The sequence below is a fragment of the Cebus imitator genome, unplaced genomic scaffold (genome assembly GCF_001604975.1).
Source record: "Cebus imitator isolate Cc_AM_T3 unplaced genomic scaffold, Cebus_imitator-1.0 Scaffold223, whole genome shotgun sequence".
In the NCBI taxonomy this organism is placed as follows: domain Eukaryota; kingdom Metazoa; phylum Chordata; class Mammalia; order Primates; family Cebidae; genus Cebus; species Cebus imitator.
The window spans coordinates 832,236-845,585 of NW_016107538.1; positions in this window are offsets into that span (position 1 = coordinate 832,236).

Below are 13,350 nucleotides of genomic sequence, written 5' to 3' on the forward strand. Positions count from 1 at the left end.
CAAAAAAAAAAAAAAAAAAAAAAAAAAAAAAAAAAAAAAAAAAAAAAAAAAAAAAAAAAAAAAAAAAAAAAAAAAAAAAAAAAAAAAAGGAAAGAAGATGGATTGGGAACATTTCCCCCCAAACATTCCACAGATAATAAATATTCCACATTATCATTTAATGTCACCACCCTCTCCTCTAGCTCCTGTCACATTGTATTATAATTGTTCACACATCTGTCTTGTGACCAGACCAGGAGTCTAGACATGTTTCCATCGAGTTTCCTGACATGGATAGTGACACGCCTTGTGTGGCGTGACGTGCCAGACACACAGAACGTTCTCCGGGAACACTCGTTGAACTGGTCTCAACATCCCGCGCTGATGTCTTATGCTGGTTCCTAACACTTATACTGCAAGAGGATTCTGTGAAGAAGAATCACATGCACTCTTTTCTTAGTGGGGCAGTGGGGCAGGGGGTGGGTGGGGAGAGGTGGGCAAGAGGGAGGCAAAGCTTGAAAAGTGTGCAGGGGCCCGGTGTGGCAGCTCACACCGCTAGCCTGTAAACCCAGCACTTTGGAAGGCCGAGGCAGGTGGATCCCTTGAGCCCAGAAGTTTGAGACCAGCCTGAGCAACGTGGTGAAACCCCGTCTCTACCAAAAGAATAAAACAATCAGCTAGCCCTAGTGGTGTGCCCCTGCAGTCCCAGATGCTTGTGGGGGGCGCTCAGCTAGGAGGATCACTTGAGCTGCAGTGAGCTGATTGCACCACTGCACTCCAGCCTGGGTGACAGAGGGAGACCCAGTCTCAAAACAAAACAAAACAAAAAACTGTAGGTTATGGCAGAATTCCACTGACAGAGATATGCAGAAGCCCTCAGTACTGGGGAGACAATGGAGCAGGGTTTCTGGTCTTTATTTCTCTTCTCTCAACCCTCAATGCCTGGCTTAAAGCCCAGTGTGCAGAGGGGCTCCATGAAACTGCACCATTCGCCTGGCACCACCAGGCTGGACCTCCAGATCAGGGTAGGCCCCAGCTTGTATTGACAGTAAGCAGACACAGCCCTGCAGAGCTAGGCTGGGCAACCCAGCCTGTGGAAGTGGAGATGCATTGATTTGCATCTGAAAATAAGCTGTGTGTGTCTTTGCCATTGCCTTAAAAGGAGAGAAAAGGGGGTTGTTAGCAAAGATGGTGGGCAGGGCTGCAAAAGGAGGCTGAGTCTGTGGCTAACTGGGGGGTGCCCCGGGTCAGACATTTGCCTATCTGCCCTAAGAGCCTGAGGGTGGTGGAGGTGTTTGATGACAAATTAGGTGGCTGGGGTGGGGGGGGGGGGTGGGGGTGGGTGGGGTGGGTCAGGAGTACCAGAAGGACCACAGAGGCCACAGGGGAAGACAGAAGCTTTAGCTGGGACTGCTTCCTGCCCTGGGGATAAGGAACAGGAGAGGGGGTGGGTGAGCAGATGGTGGTGCAGGGGTCACTTGAGGCTGACAGCGCACTGCTCAGAGTGGCAATTCCATGCAGCCTGCTGTGCACCTGTCTGCCTCTTGTCATCACAAACTTTTAAAGAGCCCAGAAGAGGCACGGGTGCCTCTGTGCTCACAGCTCCACGTGCGGAAAGCTATTCCCCAGGGAGGGTCCCACAGCACACACCCAGATATGTACTGTAAGGAAAAACTGAGAATCTCCCTAGCTGTCCAGCCATGGGGAGAGCCATGTGGCGGGATTACCATGTGGCGGGATGTTAGGAGCCTTTACGAAGAAAGTTATGAGGCTCTAGGAAGGGAATACGGAAGTTCCAGATGATAGTCCAGTGATTATAATGGTAGGTCACTAAAAAAAAATATATATATATATATATATATATATATATATATATATAAGTTTAGAAGGATGGATTTATACCAACTCTTAACAATGTGAACCCAAAATATCTGAGACAGGTCTCAGTCATTTTATAAAGTTTATTTTGCCAAGGTTAGGGACTGCCCATGACACAGCCTCAGGAGGTTCTGATGGCATGTGCCCCACGTGGTTGGGGACAGCTTGCTTTCATACATTTTAGGAAGACAATACATCCTTCAAGACAGGAGAGGTTTACAATGGTTTGATCTGGAAGGGCAGGACAACTCAAAGTAGGGTGGGGCTTCCACGTCAGGGGTAGATTTTCAAAAAAAAAAAAAAAAAAAAAAAAAAAAGAGTTATTATCAGTAGGAAGGAATGTCTGGGTTTGAGAAAAGATTGTGAAGACCTAGGTTTTATCATGCAGAGGAAGCCTCCTAGTCAGCGGGCTTTACAGAAAATAGACTGTATTGTTTCTTATCAGACCTAAGGTCCCTGTGGATATGAATGCCAAGGGTAGAATGAGGCATGTCACACACCCTATTCCATCATGGCCTCAACTAGATTTTCAGGTAATTCTGGAATGTCTTTGACAGAGAGGAGGGGTCCATTGTTTTTGGTTTACAACAATAAGTGACTTGGGGGAGAATTGGACTTTTGCTTGGATTCTCTTTTACACACACATCTCTATTGTTTGGATATTCTGCAGCAAACATTAAAAAATTTTAAAAATAATAACAACAAATTGATGCCTTGAAGTCTATGAACACTGTCATCTCAGCAAAGACACAGTGCACCTGCTTTCCCATGTATTCTAGTCATGTCCTCTCAAGCTGAGGGTGAGAGAGAGTTGATCGCTCTGCCACTCTGCCCACTCCTGCCAATGGCTGTTCTTCCTGACAAGTCATTAGCTCTTCGGAGCCTCATTGTGCCCACCCATACTGCAGACAGAGCCATCTCAGATGCTCCAGAGTCACTGGAAAATGGGACATGGGGTGGCAGGAAGGTGGGGGGGGGGTGAACAGCACTGTGTTAGCAAACCTCAGTGTGAGGGACACTCAGCTGCAGCCTAGCTCCACAGCTACAACCTTGAGGAAGGCAGGGAGACAAGTGGAAAAAAAAGAAAAAGGGAGAGGAGCCAGGCCTGGTGACTCATGCCTGCAATCCCAGCACTTTGGGAGGCCAAAGCGGGCAGATCATGTGAGGCCGGGAGTTCGAGACTAGCCTGGTCAACATGGTGAAACCCCATCTCTACTAAAAATAGAAAAATTAGCCAGGCGTGGTAGTGTGCATCTGTAGTCCCAGCTACTTGCAGGGCTGAGGCAGGAGGATCACTTGAACCTGGGAGGAGGAGGCTGCAGTGAGCCAAGATTCTGCCACTGCACTCCAGCTAAGCAACAGAGCGAGACTCTGTCTCAAAAAAAAAAAGAAAGAAAGGAGGGGAGGAGCTACTGGACTCTGGACTCAGTGCCCTCCTTTGCCTCATGCCCTCAGTGACCTCCCTCCTGACACATGAGATCTTTGTCGGCTCAGGCCCACAGCTGACTGCCTCTCCTCTGGAGAGGTCCATCCCTCCCAGGTCTCTTGCCCAGCTGAGCAGACCAGGCCTATACAGGCTTCTTTCAGCTCCACTGAGGCCCAGCAGCTTACACCTTTGGACCAGGTGACAAAAGTGTCCTTATTAGCAAAAAGAATTTTGGAGGGAAAAAGAAATGGCATCCTCGGACATCCTAGGGCAGAGTCAGAAGCAGAGAGAAGACTGAATGGGCTCTGGCAGGGGTGGATGGAAGGTCACTGCAGGCTGCCATAGGAGGACAGGCCTGGGCCAGCAGGAGCAGGATGTGGGGAGGGGCATTGTCGGGCAGGGGTGGGGACCAGAGTGAAGGCCATCTGGTGGGAGCCAGTTGTGGTGGGGCTGGGTTAGATCACAAGGGAATCCAATGCTAGGGGCCAGGGGATGTATTGCAATGTGGGCAGCTGAGCCTGAGATGTGACAAGGAGACCAGTGATTTGATAACCTGCCCAGGCAGGCTGCATTCTGAACTCAGGTGACCCGGGCTTTGGGAGTTCACTAGCAGCCTGCTGTCAGGCACGGGGCCTGGCACTTACTTAGTAGGGGCTCCTCAGATATTTGTCACATGAATGGGCCTGGCAGTAAGTCGAGATGCCCTTCCTAGTCACCTCCCGCCGGCGGCCACGCAGTGAACCAGCGAACTAGGCCACCGGCCTGACCCAGTTTTCCCTGTGGCCTGCCAAGCCCAAGCAGAAGCAGACGCGGCCGGCGGGGCATCCAGGGTGACTTGGAGGCGCGGCTCAGCAGTCGCCTTGGAGCGGCTGCCCTTCCGAAACGCCTGGGCTATGACTCATCTCCGATGGAGAAGAAAGGGGCCTCTGTGAGCCCCCAGCTCCGGCGTCTCCTGGGCAACACCGCCCTCAGGTGGCCGCGAGCCGGGAGGGCTGGGGAAGCGGCACGAGAGGCCACGCCCCAGCTCCCCACGAGCCGCGGTGTCTTTGGAAGCGCCAGCGCCCTCCCCTCGGAGCACAGCCAAGGCCCGGGAAGACAGGGAGAGGAATCGCTACCCCCTAAAGGGCAACTGGGCTCAGCCCTAGGAAAAGCTTGTTTCTCCAGCCCCTCCCAGACACCCCGGGAATGCATCCGAGAGCCCCACTCCCTGGTGACCCCTCCAGAGAGGGACCCAGTGTCCCGCCCGCCAGCTGGAAAAGGCGTGCATGCTTTTCCTGCCGAAAGCCTGGTCCACGGCCTTTCTTGCTGCGTCTCCAGGACCACGTGTTTGCTGCATTTTAAAAATAGATGTAAACGTCTGACTTTCTCCTTTTGTGAGTTGCCTATTCATATCTTTGGTCTGCTTTCCTGTTTTCTATTTTTTCTCTTGCTGATGTACAGAAGCACTTTAAAACAGTCAGGTCTGTCAAACGTGTTGCAAATATTTTTCTAAGCTTAGACTTTTACCTTCTGGTTTTGTTTTTGGTGATATTTGTACACCACACGACATTTTGATGTGGGATGACCTTTTGATGCTTTTCTTTTTCTTTCTCCCTTTTGTTCTTTTTGAGACAGGATCTCACCCTGTCACCAAGGCTGGAGTGCAGTGCCGTGACCTTGGTTCCCTGCAACCTCCGCCTCCCGGCTCAAGCCATCCTCCCACCTTAGCCTCCCTGGGAGTTGGGACCACAGGTGCACACCACTGTGCTCGGCTAATTCTGTAGAGAGGAGGTCTCGTGATGTTGCCCAGGCTGGTCTGGAACTCCTGGGCTCAAGCAATCTGCCCGCTTTGGCCTCCCAAAGTGCTGGGATTACAGGCTTGAGCCACCGTGCCGGGCCTTGATGTTTCCTTGATTCTTTTTCCCTTTGTTTTTTTGGTTGTAAAACTGCTCCCATCTGAGTATCAGACAGACGTTTCCCTAATTTTCCTTTTGATCCATATTTTATCTTTTCTCCTCCTCTTTCCTCCTTTTCTCCCTCCTTTTCCTCTTATTCCTTCATTTAGCTTTTAAACCCACCTGGGACTATTTTGTTATAAAGTGTAAGATAACGATCTAAAGTTATTTTTTTCTGAATAGTCAACCTTCCAAATGTCATTATTCTTCCTTTCTTTCTTTTCTTTTTTTTTTTTTTTTTTTTTTTTTTTTTTTTTTTTTTTGAGACAGTCTTGCTTTGTCTCCCAGGTTGGAGCGCAGTGGCGCAACCTCGGCTCACCGCAACCTCAGCCTCCCAGGTTCAAGCAATTCTTCTGCCTCAGCCTTCCCAGTAACTGGGATTACAGGTGCGTCCACCATGCCATCTAATTTTTGTATTTTTAGTAGAGACGGGGTTTCTCCATGCCGACTAGGCTGGTCTTGAATTCCTGACCTCAAGTGATCCCCCCATCTCTGCCTCCCAAAGTGCTAGGATTACAGGATTGAACCACCACGCCCAGCCCAATCTTTCTCTTTTAGTAGAATATTTCCTGACTGGTTTGAAATATCACCTTGATTATAAACTAAATGCTCCAGCCTATTTCTGGCCAGGACCCTGACCTTATATACTAAGCTAAAGGATATGGACTTTATATTAGGCCACTAATTATGGATTTAGGACATTTATTCACATTGTTTTTAAGGTCTAACTAAAAGCAGGCTTGAATGAAGCATCTGCACAGGAAAACTGGATAGGAAAGATTTCATTTAAAAGGACATAAACATTTTAAATTGTTTATTTATTTTTGAGACAGGGTCTTGCTTTGTCACCCAGGCTGGAGTGCAGTGGCGCCATCTTGGCTCACTGCAACCTCTGCCTTCCGGGTTCAAGCCATTCTCCTGCCTCAGCCTCCCAAGTAGCTGAGATTATAGGCATGCGCCACCATGCCCGGCTAATTTTTGTATTTTTAATAGAGGCGGGGTTTCACCATGTTGTCCAGGCTGGTCTTGAACTCCTGACCTCACGTTATCCACCCAAAGTGCTGGGATTACAGGCGTGAGCCACCACGCTGACCTTCATCAGCTTTAAAAGGCAGTTGACTTTTGGGGAAGGCCTGGTATAATTTAAAATATAACCTTGGCAGGGTGCTGTAGTTCATGCCTGTAATCTCAGCACACTGGAAGACCAAGGTGGGTGGATCGCTTGAGGCCAGGAGTTGGAGACCAGCCTTCGCAATATGGCAAACCCCATCTCTACTAAAAATACAAAAAAATTAGCCGGGTATAGTGGCACGGACCTGTAGTCCCAGCTACTCAGGAGGCTGAGGCATGAGAATCACTTGACCCTGGGGGGTAGAGGTTGCAGTGAGCTGAGATCACAGCACTGCACCCAGCCAGGATGACAGAGAGAGACCCTGACTCTAAATAAATAAATAAATAAATAAACAAACTATAACCTAAATGTCTCCCAAAGTTAGCTTAGCCTAAGCCCAGGAATGATTAAGAGAAATGCAAGATGGGGGTGGGTGGGTTGATGAGATCGCTTTCACTGCCATCATTTTCTCAATATTATAGTGTTCTCAAAGGTGGTTTCTCTCACACACACACTGCAGAGAGGACGCCTCAGTGTATCTGCCCAGGGCCAGTGAGTCACGTCTAGAAGCCTCAGTCCCCAGCTCTGTTGGCCTTGAAAATCACCCTAGAGAAGAATAATGTGTCTAGAAAACATTTCCAGGCATCTCCATGTGGTGTGCAAATGCTGTTTTCTTTTTAGGCCCCTCTTCTCCTTTTGTCACTTCTCAGATGTTTGCAGCTGCCTTGACAAGTGTGGGATCAGGTCACATCGCTCTGCCAAGGTCTGGGCTGGGGCCCAGGAAGCCGGTCTCTCTAGATCAGCCTACCCTGTCCTTCTCCCACCCACCTCTTTCCAACCCCTGCAAGAATCCAGTTAGCCTGGAAGAGGAAGGCAACAGCCCTTGGGGGTGTTTTACGGACTCCTCAAACATGGCTGCAGCCCTTCCCAGGAAGCCAGGTTGGGAGGAGACTGCAGAACAGATGGGGCCTGGGAAGGAGGAAGCATTGGCCTGAAGGGGCACAGAGGTGAGCCAGGAGGGGACTGAGTGATGCCAGTGCAGCCCCTGTGCTGGCTCCGGGCCTGAGACACACATGCCAGGACTTTGCTCGGTGCCTGGACAGCTCCAGCAGGCAAGCAGAACAACTTCTGTGTTTTTCTGTACCTGTGCCCTCTTTCTGATTCAGAGTTTCTTTGCTATCAGGCTGGTGGGGAAAAACACGTAACTTCTTTATGTATTTTTTGGAGACAGGGTCTCACTCTGTCACCCAGGCTGGAGTTCAGTGGTGCCATCTCGGCTCACTGCAACCTCCACCTCCTGGGTTCAAGCAGTTCTCTGGCCTCAGCCTCCTGAGTAGCTGGGACTACAGGTGCATGCCACTGTGCCCAGCTAATTTTTTGTATTTTTTGGTAGAGATGAAGTTTCACCATCTTGCCCAGGCTGGTCTCAAACTCCTGGGCTCAAGCAATCTGCCCTCCTCAGCCTCTGCTGGGATTACGAGCATGAGCCCTCCAGCCCTGCCTAAATATGTAACTTCTTTCAGGTTTATGTCCCAGTTCTGAGGTGTTTGTGCAATGTTATGTGGTAGGAGGATGGCATTTTGGTTCTCAGAAAACCATCCTCACATCACTTCTGGTGCTGCCCTTGCCCCACCCCAGGGCCCCTACAGGGCCAATGTTTTCTTGTTACTTCAACATGGTCAGCCTAGAGGATCTCATGGCCTCCCCGAGGGTGGCTCCCGGGCCGCAGACCCTTTGTCCTCTGCCATTCCTCTCTGGGACAGGAGACCCTGCTGGTTATGGAGGAGTGTGGGGTCTGGTCTCCCCTGCGCTTCTGGCCAACGTGTCTTGAGCATTTGTAGGAATCTTCTCTTCCCCTTTTCTCGCTTCTGGATAGCCGCCCAGTCTCTAAGGGCTCAGGCCTGTAAGAAAGAGTTTTAGGCCACTCTGTTTCCCCTACTGCCCACTCTGTCCCCGCCCTCAAAGCTACTTGAGCGTGGAAAGGAAATGGGAAAATACAGGGAGAAAAACCAACATCGATGAGTGTCTCAAAATAATATCCTGCCACATACATTATCCCATTTAATCTCACCACAATCTTCTGATTTTCTTTTTTATTTTTTTGAGATTGAGTTTGGCTGTTATTGTTGAGGCTGGAGTGCAATGGCGAGGTCTTGGCTCACTGCAACCTCCGCCTCCTGAGTTCAAGCGATCCTCCTGCCTCAGCCTCCTGAGTAGCTGGGATTATAGGCATGCACCAACATGCCCCACTAATTTTGTATTTTTAGTAGAGATGGGGTTTCTCCATGTTGGTCAGGCTGGTCTCGAACTCCTGACCTCAGGTGATCCACGTGCCTTGGCCTTCCAAAGTGCTGGCCTACAATCCTCTGATGTTATTCACATTTTATAGATGGGAAAACCAAGGCTTAATAAGGCCACATAACTAGTAATTCTATGTCCTTCCCATCTATATTTCTGAAAACACTGAAGTAGATTCAAAACTTTTTTTTTTTGTACACAGAGCTCTTTTCTTTCTTTTCTTTTCTTTCTTTTCTATTCTCTCTCTCTCTTTCTTTCTTTCTCTCTCTCTCTCTCTCTCTCTCTCTCAGACAGGGTCTTACTGTGTTGCCCAGGCTGGTCTCAAGTGATCCTCCCACATTGGCCTCCCCAAAGTGCTGGGATTTCAGGTGTGAGCCACTGCACCCTGCCCACAGAACTCTTTATTCAAAAGAATCTCCCTGAAAAGCCTGAAAGCGTGTTGCTGCTCTGGTCAAAGGCAACTGGGATGAAGAGCTTGGGGGTGCCTCCTTATCTTCACCTCTGGATGCACCTGTGACACTTCTGTGACTTCCCAGGTCCCAGGAGTACATGTGGAAACCTCTGGGCTGTATGACCTCCTCCAGGAAGGTTCTAAGCCCAACTCCTCAACTCGCTATGAATGGATTGTGACACTCCTTGGTGCCTGGCCCAACGGATTTCCTTGGCAGATGCTGGCTTCTTGAAACGTGCAGTCAAAACTTCCCACTTGGTTCTTTCCCAGAGACTGCTGGGCCCCGCTCATGGGACATCAGGGCCAGATCCATGGCTTCCAGAGAGAATCTGGAGGCTGGCCCACCTCCTGCTGCCCAATCCCTCCAATGTGTCCAACACAACCAGCTCAAACTGCATGGGGCCAATTTCTTTAAATAAATGTTAATCCTGCTCAGAGCTAGATGAATTGGGCCTTTGGAAACAGTGCTACAATTTATCCCCTGAGAGAAGTCTTTTTTTCTTTTTTGCAGTCATCTCTTCACTGAGGCTGCTGCATCTCATCCCCTTTTGATTTTAATTTTTTTTTGAGACGGAGTCTTGCACTGTCACCCAGGCTAGAGTATAGCAGCACCGCCTCAGCTCACTGCAACCTCCACCTCCTGGCTGCAAGAGATTCTCCTGCCTCAGCCTCCTGAGTAACTGGGATTACAGGTGCTTGCCACTGCACCTGGCTAATTTTTGTATTTTTAGTATAGATGGGGTTTCATCATCTTAGCCAGGCTGGTCTCAGACTCCTGACCTACTGATCTAGCTGCCTCTGCCTCCCAAAGTGTTGGGATTACAGATGTGAGCCACCGTGCCCAGCCCTTGCGTGTCCAGAAGTGCTCAGCCTGGGCAATAGAGTGAGACCCTGCCTCTACAATTTCTTCTTTTTAATTAGCTGAGCATGGTGGTATGTGCCTGTAGTCCCAGCTACTCAGGAAACTGAGGTGGGAGGATTGCTTGAACTCAGGAGGCAGAGCTTGCAGTGAGCCTGGGTGACATAGAAAGACTCCGTCTCAAAAGGAAGGAAGAAAAGAAAGAAGGAAGGAGGGAGGGAGGAAGGGAGGGAGGAAGGAAGGAAGGAAGGAAGACAGGCAGGCAGGCTGGTTCACAGCCCTTGGGCTTTCATTGCTCATCCCTCCATCCATCCACTCATGGGATAAACATCAGATGAACATTTACTGAGTACTTGGTGCTGTGCTGAGCCCTGGGGGTGGAAAGGCAAGGAAGACGCACTCCTGCCCAGTGCCCAGTTCCTAGTTCCCAGCTCGTGCCTTTGTGCTTTTCCAGCCCTGGGAAATTGTCGTGGACACTCAGCATTGGTTTCCTCTCAGCTCTCTGCTCTCCCTTCCCGTTGCCTGCCTCCTGCCAGCACAGCCTTGGTGAGACAGTATGTCAGTGGGCCTTGCCCTCCCATCATGGAAGCCAAAGGGGTCTCTGAAGGTTTTCCCCGCCCCAGTTCTTCTTCTCTCTGCCACGGTGAGACCCAAGTATCGACACCTCACCTCAGTTTTTCTAGTCAGAGCTCTGCCCAGGACTTTGAAACACGGTGGGAGAGGCAGCTGGCTTCTTCACAGCGGCTGCACAGCCTGACTGCCAAGAATCTCTCTGCTGCTTCCTGTTCTTTGTCCAGACCTAGTTCTCCAGCCTTTCTGTGAGGTTGTGGGCATCTCCCAAGTTTTCTTTTTTATTCAAAGACAACCAGGGTTGGTTTCTGTTTCCTGCAGTTAAGGATCCCTGGCCAGGCATGATGGCTTATACCTATAATCCCAGCACTTTGGGAAGCCAAGGCGGGAAAATTGCTTGTTGCCAGGGAGTGGGTACCAGCCTGGGCAACATAGCAAAACCTTGTCTCTACAGAAGATTTTTAAACTAGCTCTGCATAGTGGCATGGCCTGTCGTCCTAGCTACTTGTGAGGCTGAGGCAGGAGGATGTCTTGAGATTCAAGAGGACTCAAGGTTACAATGAACTATGGTAACACCACTGCACTCCAGCCTGGGCAACAAAACAAGGCCCCGTCTGTAAAAAAATACATTTTTTGGAAAGATCCTTGACCAACATATTGGCACTTGGCAAAGTATGTTTCCAGCATGTTAGGCACAATTGAAATAACAGCCAAGTACCTGTTCTGGGCCAGGTGCTGTGGATACTTTGACCTGGAGGAAGACAGATGAGTAAATGGTCAATGTTTAAATTACGGGAAATGTGGAAGCCTAGAGAACAACAGAAGGAGGTCAACTGCACCTGAGGGGAGGAGGGGCCGGGAAAGCTTCAGAGAGCAGGTCATCGCAATGGTGTGCCTGTTTTTGCCTCTGCCCCCACCTGCATCCCCTCAGCCTTCTCAACACAGCAACTAGAGGGATCATTTACAAATCAGTTGGGTCAGCGCTGGGCTGAGAGCCCTCCAATGGCTCCCATCTCAGAGTCAAAGCTGAGGTCCTGCTGAAGTGGCGTGGTTATCTGGGGTAAATACCCCAGGTTCATTGTCTCATGCCAGGGAAATTGAAGACATGGACACACAAGAAGTGAGTTTAAGAGTGGAGGTTTAACAGGCAAAAGAAAAGAAAAGTGAATAGTGTTCTCTCCTGCAGAGAGAGGGAGAGGGGCTCCCAAGTGGGTCTTCTGGGTTTGTGGTGAAATACACAGGGTTTTACAGACGAACATGAGGAGGTGGTGTCTGATTTACACAGGGCCTGAGAGATTGGTTGGGCCAGGTGTGACGTTTGCATAGTGCATGAAAAAGCTGGCCATCCCACCCCTATCTTTTATTATATAGACGGGGTCTCTACCTGGCCCAGGCCATGTTGTCTGTTCCTTACTGTACATGAGGTTGACAAAAGAGAAGATGGAGCCTCCATGTTGAACCTGCCTGGCCCCCATGTAGCCTTTTCCTATTGGCACAGCTGCCAGCATTCACCCGTGGAAGCTCCCAGCTTGCTTATCTATGTCTGCAGCTTGATTTTACAGGTTGCTCTTTGTTAGAAAAAGAAATGATTTGGAGGCTGCTTTTGATAAAAGGAAAACCTTACGGAGGACTTCCTTACGCTCACTCTCTGCCTAAGAAATTTCTTTTAACTCCTGTATCACTATGATGCTCTAGAAGACCTTATATGCCCAGCAAAGACATCTTGCCGTCCCTGTGCAGCTGGGTAGGGCCTAGTGCCAGCTTCTCAGCAATGGGATGAAACTGCAATAGTTGGGCGCATCTTCCCCGTCCCTTGCCTAAGAGGAAATGCTGGACTTGAACTTCTTCACTGTACCTTCCCACTCTGCCTAGAATGGCCACAGCCAGAGCAGCCTGGGAAGCCACAAGATGGAGGTAACTCCTGGTTCCTGAATGACCTCGTGGAACAGAACTGCCTTCTGTCCATCATATGTGCAGTGGAGCCTCCAAAGTTTCCAGAAGTGAGCAGCTCTGCTCTGCTGACCTCTCATTTCCTGTAGCTAGTTTTGATAATTATTTGGACTTTTCTATCTCCGTCAGATGTTAGTTATCAGCATGTTTTCCTCTCTGCAAAGCCTCTTCTAAGTTGCAGCTGCTTTTAATTTGCTGATGCTAAGAAACCAGACCACCAAGCTTCCTAGAACAGTGACTGAAGTCAGTAAGTTCCCAGGGAGGCCTGAGAAGACCACTTGTGACAGAAGTGGGTGTGATTTAGCACATGGGCGCTGTGGTGTCTGCAGCTTCACAGAGGCTGTTCTGACCTTATTCTTATTTTCTCTTGTTTTCCAGACTTTGGAGCTTGCTGAAAAAGTAGCCTCAGAATAAATGAGGCATGACTGCCCTCTCTCCTTTGAGGAAAAAGAAGGTATTTTCAGGCTGGGCACGGTGGCTCAGGCTTACAATCTCAGCACTTTGGGAGGCTGAGGTAGGTGGATTGCTTGGGCTCAAGAGTTTAAGATCAGCCTGGGTGAAACGCTGTCACTACAAAAAATACAAAAATTAGCCAGGTGTGGTGGCACACGCCTGTGGTCCCAGCTACGTAGGAGGCTGAGGTGGGAGGATTGCTTGAGCCCGAGAGGTTGAGGCTGCAGTGAGCCATGATTGTGCTACTGCGTTCCAGTCTGGGTGACAGGGCCAGACTTCAAAAAATAAAAAGTATTTTCTTGCCTCCTTCTTAACAGGGAAGTTGTGACCTAAAGACAATACTCATCCAAATCTAGCCAGTTTTTAGTGATCTGAGAGTTTGTGTAAAAAATATAGACAGACACACACACACACACACACACACACACACACACACACACA